Consider the following 15,268-nt stretch of genomic DNA (forward strand, 5'->3'; position numbering starts at 1 on the left):
TCGCTAGTGCATCCAAACCCCGTGATTTGTGCTGTCTACTAGAACTACATCGGTATTTCCCCAAAGAGGAAGGGATGATGCAACAGAACGACTGTAGCGACCAGACCTCAAACAGTCTGATCTTTGTGCATCAGTGTCATCCCTGGATCGGTAATGCTGACACGCATAGTGCTTGAAGGATTTATAACAGAGTAGCAATCACACACTTATTACATCGAATGTCTCAAAAGAGAACTTATTACAATAAATATGGCTTAAGGCCATCTAACAACGATAATAGCGGAAGACTTGTCGCTGTTATCGTTGTTAGATGGCCTTAAGCCATATTTATTGTAAATAAGTTCTCTTTTGAGACATTCGATGTAATAAGTGTGTGATTGCTACTCTGTTATAAATCCTTCAAGTACTGTGTGTGTCAGCATTACCGATCCAGGGATGACACTGATGCACAGAGATCAGACTGTTTGAGGTCTGGTCACTACAAGATGGTATCAAAGCACACGCTGTCTGTAGGACACGACCACTAAGCTAAAAGCCTTAGATCACTACTCTCTCTTCTCATTTCTGACTCCTCATCTTTTCTACTCTTTCAGGATGGCAGATGCAAGGAACAAGTTCACGCAACTGGATGAAGATACACCCTTTGGATGCCACTTGAAGGAAGTCACTAAGTACCTGAACACCAGAGTACCAAGTTTCACCGGGACCTACATCGCCACTTTACCAGAAGAGGAGCGTTGGATGATTCAAGTTCAAGTTCCAGGAAGGACATTCATGCCCGTCACTGAGCCCATAGAGTTTTCTTTTGATGCACCAACCTGGAGTCTAGGAAAGAGCATGGCAGCCCACATCACAATGGGACGCATTAGAGAAGTTTACCACAAGGATCTCAAGGATACTATCTACCAGATTTGTGGGCGCCGAGATGAGCAATGGGAGATGATCAGCACCAGGAAGGATAGATCAATTGCAGCTTTCATCCAGGAGTTAAACCAGCACATTCGTCGCCAGGAGAACCAGATGTGCGCAGGAATGATAGATCTGAAGAAGGCTATGACCAAGATCACAGAACTGGAAGAAGAACTTAAGTCTACACGCGATGGTTATGAGGAGGAAATAACAACACTCGTGGAGAAGAATGAAGATCTGAAGAAGAAGCTAAAAGTGTTTATGGGATTTCCCGCGACTAGAGGAGAAGATGATGATTGCACTTGCCCGCAGAACTACATCATCATCGACGACACCGACTCGGACCCGGATGATAGCGATGATGACTTTGTTGACGAAGCTAGAGCAGATTGTCGGTGTACTAGAGTAGGGGTACCCTAGTACCCCGAACTTGTGCACGGGCAGTTGCAGCACCCCGCGGCAAGGCTTGCCGGGCGACCGCCAAGGCCCTCCGTGGCTCCTTTGGAGCCATTCAAGAACAAAGTATTCAAACCAAGGAGACAAGGCCCCGGCAAGAGGAGCTTGCCGGGAAGGCCAACCAAGGCATCTCAAAGAACTTGCCGCGACGCGCCACGCGTCCCGGCAAGGCCCGGTGAGTGACAAGCTTCTGGGTGCGACAAGACAACGACCGTGGCAAGGCGCTTGCCGCGGCAAGTAACCACACTGTACCCGCGCTCCAGCACATCCACCAACGTGTCGCCCCGAGGCCTTCCCAGGCGCGCGTGGCGAGAGGCTGTGCAGCCAGCGGTGCGTGGTGGCAAGCGGCACTGACAAGATCGCCATCGTGGCGAGCTGTGGCGTCCCTGACGGTCCTTTTCTGCACTGTTTGGGCGACACAGACTGGCATTTAATGCCTTTGTCCCCTACTGTCAGGGTTAGGTAGGATACACTGTACAGGTAGCTGTACCAACCACAACTCCTTTTACGTTTTTGCCCTCATCTGCGTTGCCACCTGTCGGTGACCCCTTGAGCATATAAAAGGAGGCCCATGCGCAACGTAGAGGGGGTTCGGAAAGTTCGAAGGTTCAGAGGACAGAAAAACACTTAGCTCTCTAGAGCAAGAGGAGAATACAATCAGACAAGCAGCAGTAGGAGTATTATCTCTCCGGAGAGCTCCGAAGCTGGGTAAACTGCTCGTGTGCTTCGCCTCGATCCGCTCTTCGTGCGATCTCCGCCCCCCGCCGAACCGAAAGGGGCTCGGTCCGCCGGTCCCATAGGTGTTCGTGGATCAGTTTCCCCGACATCTTTGGCGCGCCAGGTAGGGGGCGTCGAGATTGTGTGAACCTGATCCGGCGTTCACATGAGCTAGATCTTCATTTTCTTCATCGACATGCCACCGAAGAAGAAGGCTTCGGGGGCAACCGTTCCGTCCACGTCGATCCTGCCACTACCGGAGCAATCGGGTGGTGGGGTAGACGCCGGCGGAAGAATGAACATCGACGAGGAAGTCCACGGTGCTGCCAGGTCCAAGGACAAGGCCGCACAGACTTCAGCGTCCGTACATGTGCCGCGCTCATCTCAGGAGGCGCAGGACCAACAGCGTCATGGTGTCCGCAGCACCATACGTTTGTTGGGCCAAGATCGAGCTGGTGGATCTCGAGGTGCTCAAGACCAGCATGCACGCCAACATGCTGGCATGAGCGAGACACGGTCGCCTGGACGGGGTACTGCTCCTTCTAACATAGTTAGAAGTCCGAGCATATCCCGCTCCTCGCACCGTACGCCACTGCCGCCCACCACTCGAGCAGAAGCTTTGGCGCGAGCTCAACTGCTCCTGGATTACCCTCCAGCGGAAGACAAGATTGACCAATGGAGGGCCACCATTCAGAGTCTCATCGGCTTCGCCAACGGCGACACTCCACGGCAGCAGAGTACATTGCTGCCACGGCAGGACTGCCCGGCGCGAGCCGATGGCAACAAAACCGGTGGGGGTGCGACCACCGTGCACTCTCCATCCCGAAGGCCAAGATCACCGACTCGCAGGATCCACCTCGACAGCGACTCCACCGCGTCGTCGGATCCACGAGCTCACCGAGATCAGCGCCAAGTTCTTCACGAACGACATCAAGAAGACGCTCGTACTCGCATCGAGCGCCGAAGAGAAGCGCGACGTCAATCCGACAAGCGCGATGGGCCTTCTGTTGACGTGCATGCGCCAGGGGAACCAGGCGACTTGCCATACGCGGTAGGTTGCCCTGCGTTCACTTGTGAGCTACGGCAAGTCCAGTGGCCCAGCACAAAGAATTTCAAGCCAGATGTACCGGAGAAGTACGACGGCAAGTCGCATCCGTCGGAGTTCCTCAGCATCTACACCATCGCGGTGCAAGCTGCCGGGGGACGGGACGACAAGATCCTTGCCAACTACTTCCCGCTGGTGCTCAAGCCCAATGTCAGATCCTGGCTCATGCACTTTCCGGACAACTCCATATCCTCCTGGGCTGACTTGTGCCATCAGTTTGTCGGCGCCTTTACAGGGGGCCACAAACCTCATGGCCAAGAGAGCGACCTTCATCTGCTCGCCCAGAAGGAAGGATAGTCCCTGTGCAAGTACATTCAGAGATTCAGCCGCGTACAGCACAACATCCCAGATGTCCACCCTGCCGCGATAATCAGCGCGTTCCACCAGAACGTGCGAAACCGCAGGATGCGGGAGGAGATGGCGATGTGCAAGATCAGAGACGTCAGTGAGCTCTATGCCCTGACCGACAAGTGTGCGCGTGCTGAGGAAGGGAGGAAACTCCCCGGAGAGAATACAGGAGCAGGAGGATCTGATAGTGAGGATGCCGCCCCGGCAAAGAAAAACCGGCGGCGAAACAACAAGAAGAAGAAAGGCAAAGAGGTGCTAGTCGTTGAGCAGTCCGGCAAGAAAGCCAAAGCTGGTTGCTCCGACAAGGACATTGCCGCAGGCACCAACCACCAGGCCGTGGCGGTCGCCGACAAGCAGGACGACACCAATAGGCAGTACTGCAAGATCCACCGCACCAAGGGCCATGACCTCCAGAGCTGCAAGAAGGTCGAGCAGCTTGTCAAGCAGCAGAAGGCTGAATACGAGCGACGCGACAAGGAGAAAGCCTAGGAGGGTGCTGGAGCAGCCGACAAGAAACGCCCCGGCCGAGGAGGACGCCGCGGCAAGGCCAAGCAGCGGCAAGGAGACAGACCTCCACACGGCCGCAACAAGGATGAAGATGACGACAACGATGAAGATATGGATGATGACGCGGCCGATGAGCAGGAGTTCCAGAAAGTCACAGAGGTCCTGTGCGTTGACGGTGGTGCTTCTCTGCATACTTCACACCGCCAACTCAAGCAATGGGTGTGGGAAGTCAATGCAGCAGAACCACCCGTCGAGTCACGCATGCCTCTGAAATGGTCCAGCACGCCTATCATCTTTGATATTGAGGACCACCCTGATCGCATAACTGCGGTCGGGTGTTTGCCGATGTTGGTTTCACCAACTATCTGCAACCTCAAGGTCACTAAGATGCTAGTTGACGGCGGGGCCGGCTTGAACCTGATCTCCTCCGCGGTACTCCAGAAACTCCAGATCCCTGATAGCGAGCTTGAAGAGACCGGCACATTCCAAGGAATCAATCCGGGAAGGAGCAAGCCGAAGGGAAAGATCACGTTGCCGGTGACATTTGGCAGCGAGTTAAACTTCAGGACTGAGAGGATCACTTTTGACGTTGCTGATTTTCCATTGCCTTACAATGGAATACTCGGCCGTCCAGCACTCGCCAAGTTCATGGCAGCCTCTCACTATGCATACAACATGTTGAAGATGCCAGGCCCGATAAGTGTCATCTCTGTCCCTGGCGACAAGAAGGATGCTCTTATCTGCGCCGACAAGATCTACCGGGAAGCAGCAGCCGCAACAGATCACAGATCACTTGCCGTTGAAGCTCCCGGGGGGAAGAAGAAGACCAAGTCCGGCAAGAGCTCTGATGCCCACTCCGGCAAGCGCACCTCTTCGGAGTGCTGCGCTACCGTCGAGGACGCACCATCGAGCTCCACCGACAAGTATAAGAAGACAATGGTAGCTCCACCAGAGACCAAGAAGGTGCCCGCCAAGGAGGACGGCACTGGTGGTACCTTCACCATCAGTGCCACTCTCGACCCCAAATAGGAAAGCGCGTTCATTGCTTTCCTGCAGGCGAATGTCGACGTGTTTGCATGGCAACCGTCTGACATCCCCGGTGTTCCCAGGAAAGTAATCAAGCACCATCTTGTTGTCTGTCCTCATGCGCGGCCCGTCAAGCAGAAAGTCATAAAACAGGCAGTGGAGCGCCAAGAATACATCGCTGAAGAAATAAAGAAGTTGGAAGCAGCAGGCCTTGGCAGAGGAGTGCTCCATCCTACGTGGTTAGCCAATCCTGTAGTCGTGCACAAGGCAAACGGGAAATGGAGGCTTTGTATTGACTTTACCGATGTTAATAAAGCTTGTCCCAAAGACCCATTTCCCTTGCCGCGCATTGACCAGATTGTTGACTCCACGGCCGGATGTGACTTGCTTTCATTTCTTGACGCATACTCAGGATACCATCAGATCTTCATGGCAGAAGAGGATGAGGAGAAGACCGCATTCATCACCCCATGTGGCACATACTGTTTCGTACGGATGCCTTTCGGATTAAAGAATGCTGGTTCAACATTTGCAAGAGTAGTCCATGACGCTTTTGAGCCACAAATGCACAGAAATGTGGAAGCCTACATGGATGACATAGTGGTCAAGAGCAAGGACAAGGCAACTCTGATTTAAGATTTAGACGAAACCTTTGCAAATCTGCGCAAGATCAACCGCAAGCTTAACCCCGAGAAGTGTGTGTTTGGAGTCCCCTCCGGCAAGCTTCTCAGGTTCTTCGTGTCTCAGCGGGGAATTGAAGCCAACCCCGACAAGATCAAGGCCATTGAGCAGATTGAAGCACCAAAGCGTGTCAAGGATGTACGAAGACTTGCGGTTGCGCGGCTGCTCTCAGCAGGTTTATTTCTCGGTCTGCTGAGCGCGCCCTGCCATTTTTCAAAATATTGAAAAAGGCAGGTCCAATGAAATGGACTCCGGAAGCGAAGGCAGCGTTGCAGGACTTGAAGAGATACTTGTCCTGCACTCCAATACTTGTCGCACCTAAGCCACAAGAGAAGTTGCTGCTATATATAGCGGCAACCAATCAAGTGGTTAGTGCTGCGTTAGTAGCGGAGAGGGAGGCGGATGATGAGCCAGCAACCACGGCAAGTGCATCCAGCGATAAGCAAGGGACTTCACCGGCAAGCTCTGGTCCCGACAAGGATGGATCTGCGCAGGCGTGTGAGGAGATGCAGAAGAGAATGGTGCAGCGCCTAGTTTACTTTGTCAGTTCCCTTCTGTAGGTCAAGGTACTCTGGTGTGCAGAAATTGCTTTTCAGCCTTCTCATGGCCTCGAGAAAGCTGCGCCATTACTTCCAAGCACACGAGATCACAGTTGTCACTCGCTTTCCGTTGAAGAGGATACTGCAAAATCCAGAAGCAACAGGCAGGATTGTCGAGTGGGCACTGGAACTGTCAAGCTTTGGCCTCAAGTTTGAGAGCACTTCAACTATCCAAAGCAGAGCATTTGCAGAGTTCATAGCGGAGTGGACGCCAACACCAGATGAAGAAATTCCAGAAACGAGCATCCCCGTCAAGGAAGCAAGCAAAGAGTGGCTAATGTACTTTGATGGTGCCTTCTCGCTGCACGGCGCCGGTGCGGGCATGCTACTTGTCGCACCCACCGGAGAGCACCTCAAGTACGTAGTCCAGATGCACTTTCCCAAGGAGCAAGCAACGAACAATACTGCAGAGTATGAAGGTTTGCTTGCCGGTCTGAGGATCGCAGCAGACCTTGGGATCAAGAAGCTCATTGTCAGGGGTGACTCGCAGCTTGTCGTCTGCCAAGTGAACAAGAGCTATTAGAGTCCGTTGATGGAAGCTTACGTTGATGAAGTGAGAAAGCTAGAGGAGCACTTTGACGGCTTGCAGATGGAACATGTTCCAAGAGCTCAGAATGACATTGCTGACAGCCTATCGAAGTGCGCCGCACTTATATTACCTGTGGAACCAGGGATCTTTGTGCTCAAGCTGACTCAACCATCCGTAACACCATCAACTGGACAGAGCAAGAAAAGGAAGTTGATTTCTGGTGACTACTTTCCGGCAGAGCTCCCTGAAGCCGCCGCCAAGAAAGTCCTCAAGATCAACACCAAGGATGCTGAGGAGCAGTCTGCTCCGGCAAACCTTAGGGTTTGTTCCGTTGAAGCAGACGCTCCCAACAAGTTTTGCTCCGGCAAGCTTGCCGGGGGACGTCAAACTCTGGCTGAACCGCAGGTCCTTCCCGTAGAAGCGGATGTTCCCGCGGCAGCAGATGTGCCTTTAGTCCTTGTTGTCGAGCCGCAATCTCCAGCATGGGCACAACAGATTGTCCATTTCCTTCAGACAGGAGAACTTCCCGAAGAGCAAGAAGAAGCGGAAAGAGTAGCCCGGCAGTCAAGTATGTACCAGTTTGTCGACAACACACTGTACAGAAGAAGACTCAATGGTGTGAAATTGAAGTGTATTCGTTGGGAAGACGGACAAGAGCTGTTGGCGGAGATACATGGAGGCATATGTGGCCACCACATTGGCGCAAGAGCACTTGCTGGCAAAGCGTTCCGGCAAGGTTTCTTTTGGCCAACAGCCCTCCAGGATGCAACTGCACAAGTAACCAAGTGTGAAGCGTGCCAGTTCCATTCCAAGCAGATACACCAGCCAACTCAAGCTCTCCAGACGATCCCTTTATCCTGGCCATTTTCGGTCTGGGGGCTCGACATCCTCGGCCCCTTCCCCCGAGCTGTCGAGGGCTTTGAGTACTTGTACATTGCAATCGACAAGTTCACAAAGTGGCCGGAAGTGGAAGCAGTGAGGAAGGTGACAGCACAGTCAGCAGTCAAGTTCTTCAGGTCGATTGTTTGCCGTTTCGGGATCCCTAACAGGATCATCACCGACAACGGCACACAATTCACGAGCCGCACCTTCATGCAGTACGTCCAAGATCTTGGCGCCAAGGTCTGCTTCGCTTCTGTTGCTCATCCGAGAAGCAACGGTCAAGCGGAGAGGGAAAATGCTGAAGTGCTGCGCGGGCTCAAGACCAGGACTTTCGACAGGCTGCGCAAGTGCGGAAAGAACTGGATTGAGGAGCTGTCGGTGGTTCTTTGGTCGATCAGAACGACGCCAAATCGAGCCACTGGCCAGACACCTTTCGCTCTAGTCTATGGAGCAGAGGCAGTTCTCCCCACGGAACTCGTATACGGGTCACCTCGAGTGCTCGCTTATGATGAGCTTGAGCAAGAGCAGCTGCGACAAGATGACGCGCTGCTCCTTGAGGAAGATTGTCTTCAGGCCGCGGTACGAGCTGCTCGATACCAGCAAGCTTTGCGCCGTTACCATAGCCGCAAAGTTAATGCCAGAAGTTTCAAGGAAGGCGACCTTGTTCTTCGGTGCATTCAGTCCGCCAAGAATTCCAACAAGTTGACGCCGAAGTGGGAAGGCCCTTACCGGGTGAAACGAGTCACTAGGCCTGGCGCTGTCCGCCTTGAGACCAAAGATGGCATTCCGGTGAGCAACTCCTGGAACATTGAGCATCTTCGTAAGTTTTACCCGTAGGGCGCGGTTGCCGGAACCTGTTCCGGCAACCACCTTTTGTACAAGTCTTGCCGATGTTGCATGTAATCCTTTGTACAAAGCCGGGCGCAGACCCCGTGCATAAGTAAAGCTCATGTGCTCCGCACATCTTGTCAAATTCATGCTTTTTTACATTATATTTGCATACGTTATCTGACACTTTGTGCAGCACCTACCCCCGGTAAGCAATAACGAGCCATGAGGCATCGTACCTTTATTTTCTCTTCTTTCTTTTTCTCAAAAAGGAAACGAAGGTTCCCTCGCACACAAGTTTGTCGGGGGGAAGGAGAAGATAATGGTGTGGGTCAAGCATCGTCCAAGGAAGCTTACCGGAAAGCAAACGACAGAAAAGCTAAGTTACCAGAGTTTGAGCAATCAGTCTTAAATTTTTAAGTTATCTTCCTCGAACGACCGTACTTTGTATGGAAAACCTGTGCGCGGAGGAACCAACTCATAGCTAGTTGCGCCCTTACTTTCTTTCGAGTCCACTCAACAATTTAAGTGAGCTGTGACTAGTTGCAACAAGGTTTCTTGTCGGAAGCGGCACCGCCAGCAGGCTGCTGACGTCCCGCACTCAGCGCTCGCGGCTAAGGTGCCTACGCCGACAAGTTCCCTAAAAGCGTAGGGCAAAACATACAAAGGAAGGGATCAAGTAAAGGAAATAACATTGCAATCTTTACCCAAAATAGAGTTATATTACAAGATAACTTGTCGCAGCCTCTAATAGAATGTTCTCGTAACATGACCAGCAGCGACAAAGAAAAAGAAAAGAAGGGCGGCCTGATCTACGCGATCGCCCTCAACCCTCTTGATCCCGCTCACCTTGTCCACGATGGGTGCGACAAGGGCCTTGAGCGCTTCCACGTCAGCATCTGGCGGCAAGGACTTGAGGACGTTGGTGAAGTTGAGGCCTGGGTTGCGGAAGGCCACCTTCATCAACACCTTCTGGAGAGCCCCTGCGCAGATCCTGCGCGACTCGTCGGCCAGCTGCTTTGGGATCTTCTCCCGGAGTCGCTGGAGAGCCGTCGCCACGCCTTTGAAGAACAGGCTGAGCTTGGCGCTGGGTTGGAGATGCTCGTCGGAGGGATACCCAAAATCCTCCATCCCCAGCTGCGCCAACTCCCCGTCGATGGCTGCGGTAGCATCCACAAGACCCTCAGTCCAATGCTCCACAGTCTCCCTGAAAGCGTCGTGGGCAACAGCAGCATTCGCCAGCAGCGCCTTGTCGGCCTTGATCTTCTCCGACAAGGCCACCTCCCGCTCCCTGGCGCCATCCAGCGTCTGAGTCAAAGTGGCCAGCTTCAACTCAAGATCTGCATTGGAATCCTTGGCGGCGCTGAGCTCCTTGCTCCTCTCAGCGAGAAGACCCTGCAGCTCACCATGAGCGGCAGCATCCTTCTCACGCTCACGCTTGAGCGCGGCAAGCTCCTCGCCGCTCGCCCTGAGATCTGCTTCCAGCTGTGCCACCTTTGTTTCCAGCTCCTTCTTGGCGGCCTCGGCAGTTGCGGCAGCATCCTTTGCTTCCTTGAGGGCCCCGCCAATTGCTTGCTCCCGCGCACCAAGCTCCTCCTCGTGGCTGTCAAGGTTCACCTTGCGCTGCGCCAACTCTCCTTCTTGTGCAAATAGATTCTTGGCGACAAGCCGTTGCTTCTCTTCAACTTCAGCCTTCTCGAGGAGGAAGGCTTTCCTCTCCTCGAGAAGTTGCTCCCGCTCCTCCGCCAGAGACCGGAGAGCCTCCTGCCTGAGACCCTGGAGCTCCTCTGCGCGCTTCTCAATATCCACCCCCGCCTTCTCGACAAGCGCCTCTCGGGACGCCAGTTTGGCTTGGCGGGCGCGGTAAAGAGACAGCAGCTTCCGCAGCAGCCGCTCCTTCTCAGGCTCGTCGCTACTGCTGCTTGGCGCGTCGACAAGCGCCAGCCCAGCGGAGGCGAGCACCTCTTCGTCAAAGGTTTCTCCTTCGACCGGCGCCTTGGAGCTCGACGCCCAGGGGAGCTTGATGAAGACGCCATCGCCGACCTTCAAGTAGGCGCCGGGCTGGGGCTCTTCGGAGCCTGGCGCTGCAGCAGCGGCGGAGGGATCGGCGGTCGGTGCAGCGCCTGGCGCTCCTGCGGCCTCGGGGTCGTCAGTGCGATCGCCGGATCCCTCGCCAGCTTCTGCAGCGGCAGCCTTGGCGGCCTCTTCGCCGGCAGGGTCATCAGCGCCTGCCTCTTCTTTGGTGGCGGTGGTGTCGTCGTTATTGCCGCGCGCGTCCTCCTCGTCGGTGGCCTTGGTCTCCATTGGATCCGCGGCAGGTGGATCTGATGACCGAAGAGGGGAGAAAAGTCAAGCAAATATTCAAAAAGGGAATCAGAAGAAGAACCCAAGGGAAGTTTTCAGGAAAAAGGGTTACCTATGCTAGGATCTGCAGTCGTGGTCTCAACCACCGGAGGATCACTGGCGCTGTCCCTTGCCGGAGAAGTGTACCTTGCCGGGGAGTTCTCCCTTGCCGGAGAATGCTCCCTTGCCGGGGAATCCTCCCTCGGTGGTGTAGTCGAAGCAGATGGCGCTTCGGGAGCGGCCTCCGGGCCCTCCTGGTGAGGCTGCTCTGCTCCTACACAAACCAGTAGACAGATATCAGCAAAAGAAGAACACCCATGCGCGCTTGACAGCATGAAGTAAACCATACACTTACGCTGGGGGCTGCGCTGGGGGCTGCTTTGGGGAAGAATTGCCGGGTCCGGCAAGGTGGTCTCAGGCGCGTCCTCTGCTATCGCGGTGGGTTCGTTCTCGATGACAATCACCGGGACCTTGGCTCTCTTCACCGCTCTCTATGCCAGAGTCCTGAAAAGGGATGAGTTCGGAGTAAAGCAAATCAGATACAAGACGCACATCAAGAACTGAAGAATTACAAGTACAGCGAAGGATCTTACTCTTCTTCTTCGTCATCGGAGCTGGGTGCGGAGAGATCGAAGTCCGGCTCGCCTCCGGTGCGGCGAGGCGGAGGAGTAGGCTCCCTTGTCTGCTTGGCGGGTGCAGTAGCTGCGGACCAGGAAGACCCCGCTCCAGTTGCCGCAGCAGCGTGAGGTGCTCCCACGGCAACAGTGCTTGCCGTGGTCGAGCGCGTCGCGCGTTGCGGCGGCTGTTGACCCGTCTGCCGTCCCGCTACGTCACCGGCCCTGCGGAGATGCCTTCTTGGTGGGGCTGGGGGCTCCGCTTGCGGCGAGCTAGCTGAAGGTGGGGAGGAGGAGGAGCCGATCTGCAACGGGTCGCCCGCGCCCTCGGCGGGCTCACTCGACTCTGATTCAGGCCCGACAAGTTCTTCCTCGCCGACAAGCTCTTCTCACTCGGCAAGGCTTGCCGCCTCTGCTGCCTCCGCCTCCTCCAAGGTGAATCCAAATTGACCCGCGGCAGCCGCTGCCGCCGCCTCCTCCAGCCTAGTGGCGATGCACTGCATCTCCGCGTCGGTGGTGTCGCGGGTGAGGCTCTTCTGCTCGTCGGCGCGGACCGACACTTCGACCAAGCTGTCGAAGAACTCCTGCACGACGTCGTCTGCGGGCTCCTGCCAAGTTGGGATGATCCCATGCGAGTCGCACAGCGGCATCATTGCACGGATGCGGTCAAGCGAAGAATTGTTGCACAGCGGAACGACATTCCGCGGCAACATAAATGGGTGTTGGGGATCGCGCTTGAACAGCTCCAGAAGCATCGCATCGAGCTCCAAGACAGTGAAGTTGAAGTTGAGGCATGGGCGCAACCTCATGATATCCGCTGAGTTCTGGAACTCCCAGGCAGGCCTCCCCCTCTCCTGAAGAGGGGCGATGCGACGACGAAGGAAATCTGCGCCAACAGCTCCTACGGTGAGCCCGGCAAGCCTAAGGCGCAAGATTCGGGTGACGGCAATCTTCAGCCTGTCATCTTCCGGGGCCACGTTGCTCCAATCGTTGCCGCGTACTATTGGAGTTTGGCGCCGGGCGGTGAATGGCTGCGGGTTCTCCTCGACGATCCAGCACCAATCTGCTCTCCACTCCTCCCACTTGCTGCGGAGCTCTCCCTCCAGATAGGCTTCCTTCTTGCCGACTCTCGAGATCCAGGCGATTCCGCCGACAAGGGGCTCTCCTCTCTCGACTCGGGGCATGAAGAAGTGGTGGAAAAGGGCTACATTTGGGTGGACTCCGACAAAGTTTTCGCACAGATGTGCGAAAACTGCCATGGTCAGAACGGCCTTGGGGGTGAAATCAAGGAGGCGGAACCCGTAGGTGTTCATGATATCGCAGAAGAATTCAGAGAAGGGCGGGCAGAGCCCGCCGTAGAAGAACAGTGCGAAGAATGGGTACCCGTTCGGAGCCAGTCTCGAAGCGGCGGCTGAGAGTACCCTCATGCGCGGATGCGCGCGCGTCTCCATCGACCAGAAGAGGTAGTAGTACTCCCTCAGCTCCTTCGCGTCGAGCTGAGGGGGGAAGATGGCCCGCTACTTTCGCAGCTCCACGAGCCGCTGCGCCTCAGCTGGCTTCACGCCCTTCCCCTTGTCGGCTTTCGGAGCCATGGCGGAGGTGGCGGGGGAGATCGGCGGCGTCGGTGGCGCTGGTGGCAATGGGGGGCGGAGCGCTGCTCTCTTTCGACTTTGGGAAGAAGGGGGGAGCAGCAGAGATTTCTGAAGATTGGAGCAGTAACCGGCGAGGTGGACGAACTGCCCCTGTTTCCCCTGCTTATAAAGAGGGAGGGGGCGGACGTTTCGCCCTTCCGAATAAAGAAACCACCCACGATCTCTCCCACGACGCCGCATTCGACGCGTGCCGTTGGGAGGGCGCGGTGGATATGGAGTGAGATTCGGCGTAACCCAGGCCGCGCGTGCCCATGCCCTGTTTTGGGCCTGGCCCAACAGCGCTCGGCACCGTGTGTGGCCCAGGCCCGGGGGCTCCTGTCGGTGTACTAGAGTAGGGGTACCCTAGTACCCCGAACTTGTGCACGTGCAATTGCAGCACCCCGCAGCAAGGCTTGCCGGGCGACCGCCAAGGCCCTCCGTGGCTCCTTTGGAGCCATTCAAGAACAAAGTATTCAAGCCAAGGAGACAAGGCCCCGGCAAGAGGAGCTTGCCGGGAAGGCCAACCAAGGCATCTCAAAGAACTTGCCGCGATGCGCCACGCGTCCCGGCAAGGCCCGGTGAGCGACAAGCTTCCGGGCAGGACAAGACGACGACCGTGGCAAGGCGCTTGCCGCGGCAAGTAACCACCCTGTACCCGCGCTCCAGCACATCCACCAACGTGTCGCCCCGAGGCCTTCCCAGGTGCGCGTGGCGAGAGGCTGTGCAGCCTGCGGTGCATGGTGGCAAGCGGCGCTGACAAGATCGCCATCGTGGCGAGCGGTGGCGTCCCAGACGGTCCTTTTCTGCACTGTTTGGGCGACATAGACGGGCATTTAATGCCTTTTTCCCCTGCCGTCAGGGTTAGGTAGGATACACTGTACAGGTAGCTGTACCAACCACAACTCCTTTTACGTTTTTGCCCTCGTCTGTGTTGCCACCTGTCGGTGACCCCTTGAGCATATAAAATGAGGCCCATGCGCAACATAGAGGGGGTTCGGAAAGTTCGAAGGTTCGGAGGACAGAAAAACACTTACCTCTCTCGAGCAAGAGGAGAATACAATCAGACAAGCAGCAGTAGGAGTATTATCTCTCCGGAGAGCTCCGAAGCTGGGTAAACTGCTCGTGTGCTTCGCCTCGATCCTCTCTTCGTGCGATCTCCGCCCCCCGCCGAACTGAAAGGGGCTCGGTCCGCCGGTCCCATAGGTGTTCGTGGATCAGTTTCCCCGACACAGATATAATGGAGTCTTCGACCGATCAATTTTTCTAGTCGACCACCATAAGAGTAGTAGTATTCCCCCCATGTATATAGTATAATCCGGGCACTTTTCTAATGATAGTTGTATCGTTGTATGCCCATGTTTAAATTGATTAAAGTGATATTGTTTGCTTTTGTCTCATGTGCATATGGGTAGTGTTTTTTCTCTCTAGACCTCATTCTATCTTGTATTCTCATCTTTTCTAAACCCTCAGATGCCTCTGAGACGTGACAATGGATTTGCTTTCCCACCGGAGCTCACACAGTTGATACAGCAGCAGAATGCACTAATGCAGATGCTAGTTCAGAATCAGAATCAGGGGAACAACAACAACAACAACCCACCACCACCACCACCTGTTGATCACTTAGCCCGTTTCTTGAGGCTGAATCCGCTGGTGTTCTCCAGTAGCACCGGGCCAATAGTTGCAGATGATTGGCTCCGTAAGATGGGAAGGGATTTGACCACTGTAGGATGCACAGATACGGAGAAGGTGCATTTTGCCGCACATCAACTTGATGGACCCGCAGCATCATGGCGGGAGAATTTCACAGCCACTTATCCTATCGACACTATCACATGGGATCAGTTTCAGCAGGCTTTCCGTACTGCCCATGTTTCAGCGGGATCTATGGCCATGAAGAAGCGTGAGTTTCGCAACTTACGCCAAGGAGGATGTACTATTGTCCAGTATGTGGATGACTTTAGTAAGCTAGCACGTTATGCCCCAGATGATGCTGCCACGGATGCCGCTAAGCAGGAGAAGTTTCTGGAAGGATTGAATGATGAGCTGAGCATGCAGTTGATGGTAGCAACCTTCAACAACTACCAGGAATT

Source organism: Triticum aestivum, chromosome 4B (genome assembly GCF_018294505.1).
Source record: "Triticum aestivum cultivar Chinese Spring chromosome 4B, IWGSC CS RefSeq v2.1, whole genome shotgun sequence".
Taxonomy (NCBI): domain Eukaryota; kingdom Viridiplantae; phylum Streptophyta; class Magnoliopsida; order Poales; family Poaceae; genus Triticum; species Triticum aestivum.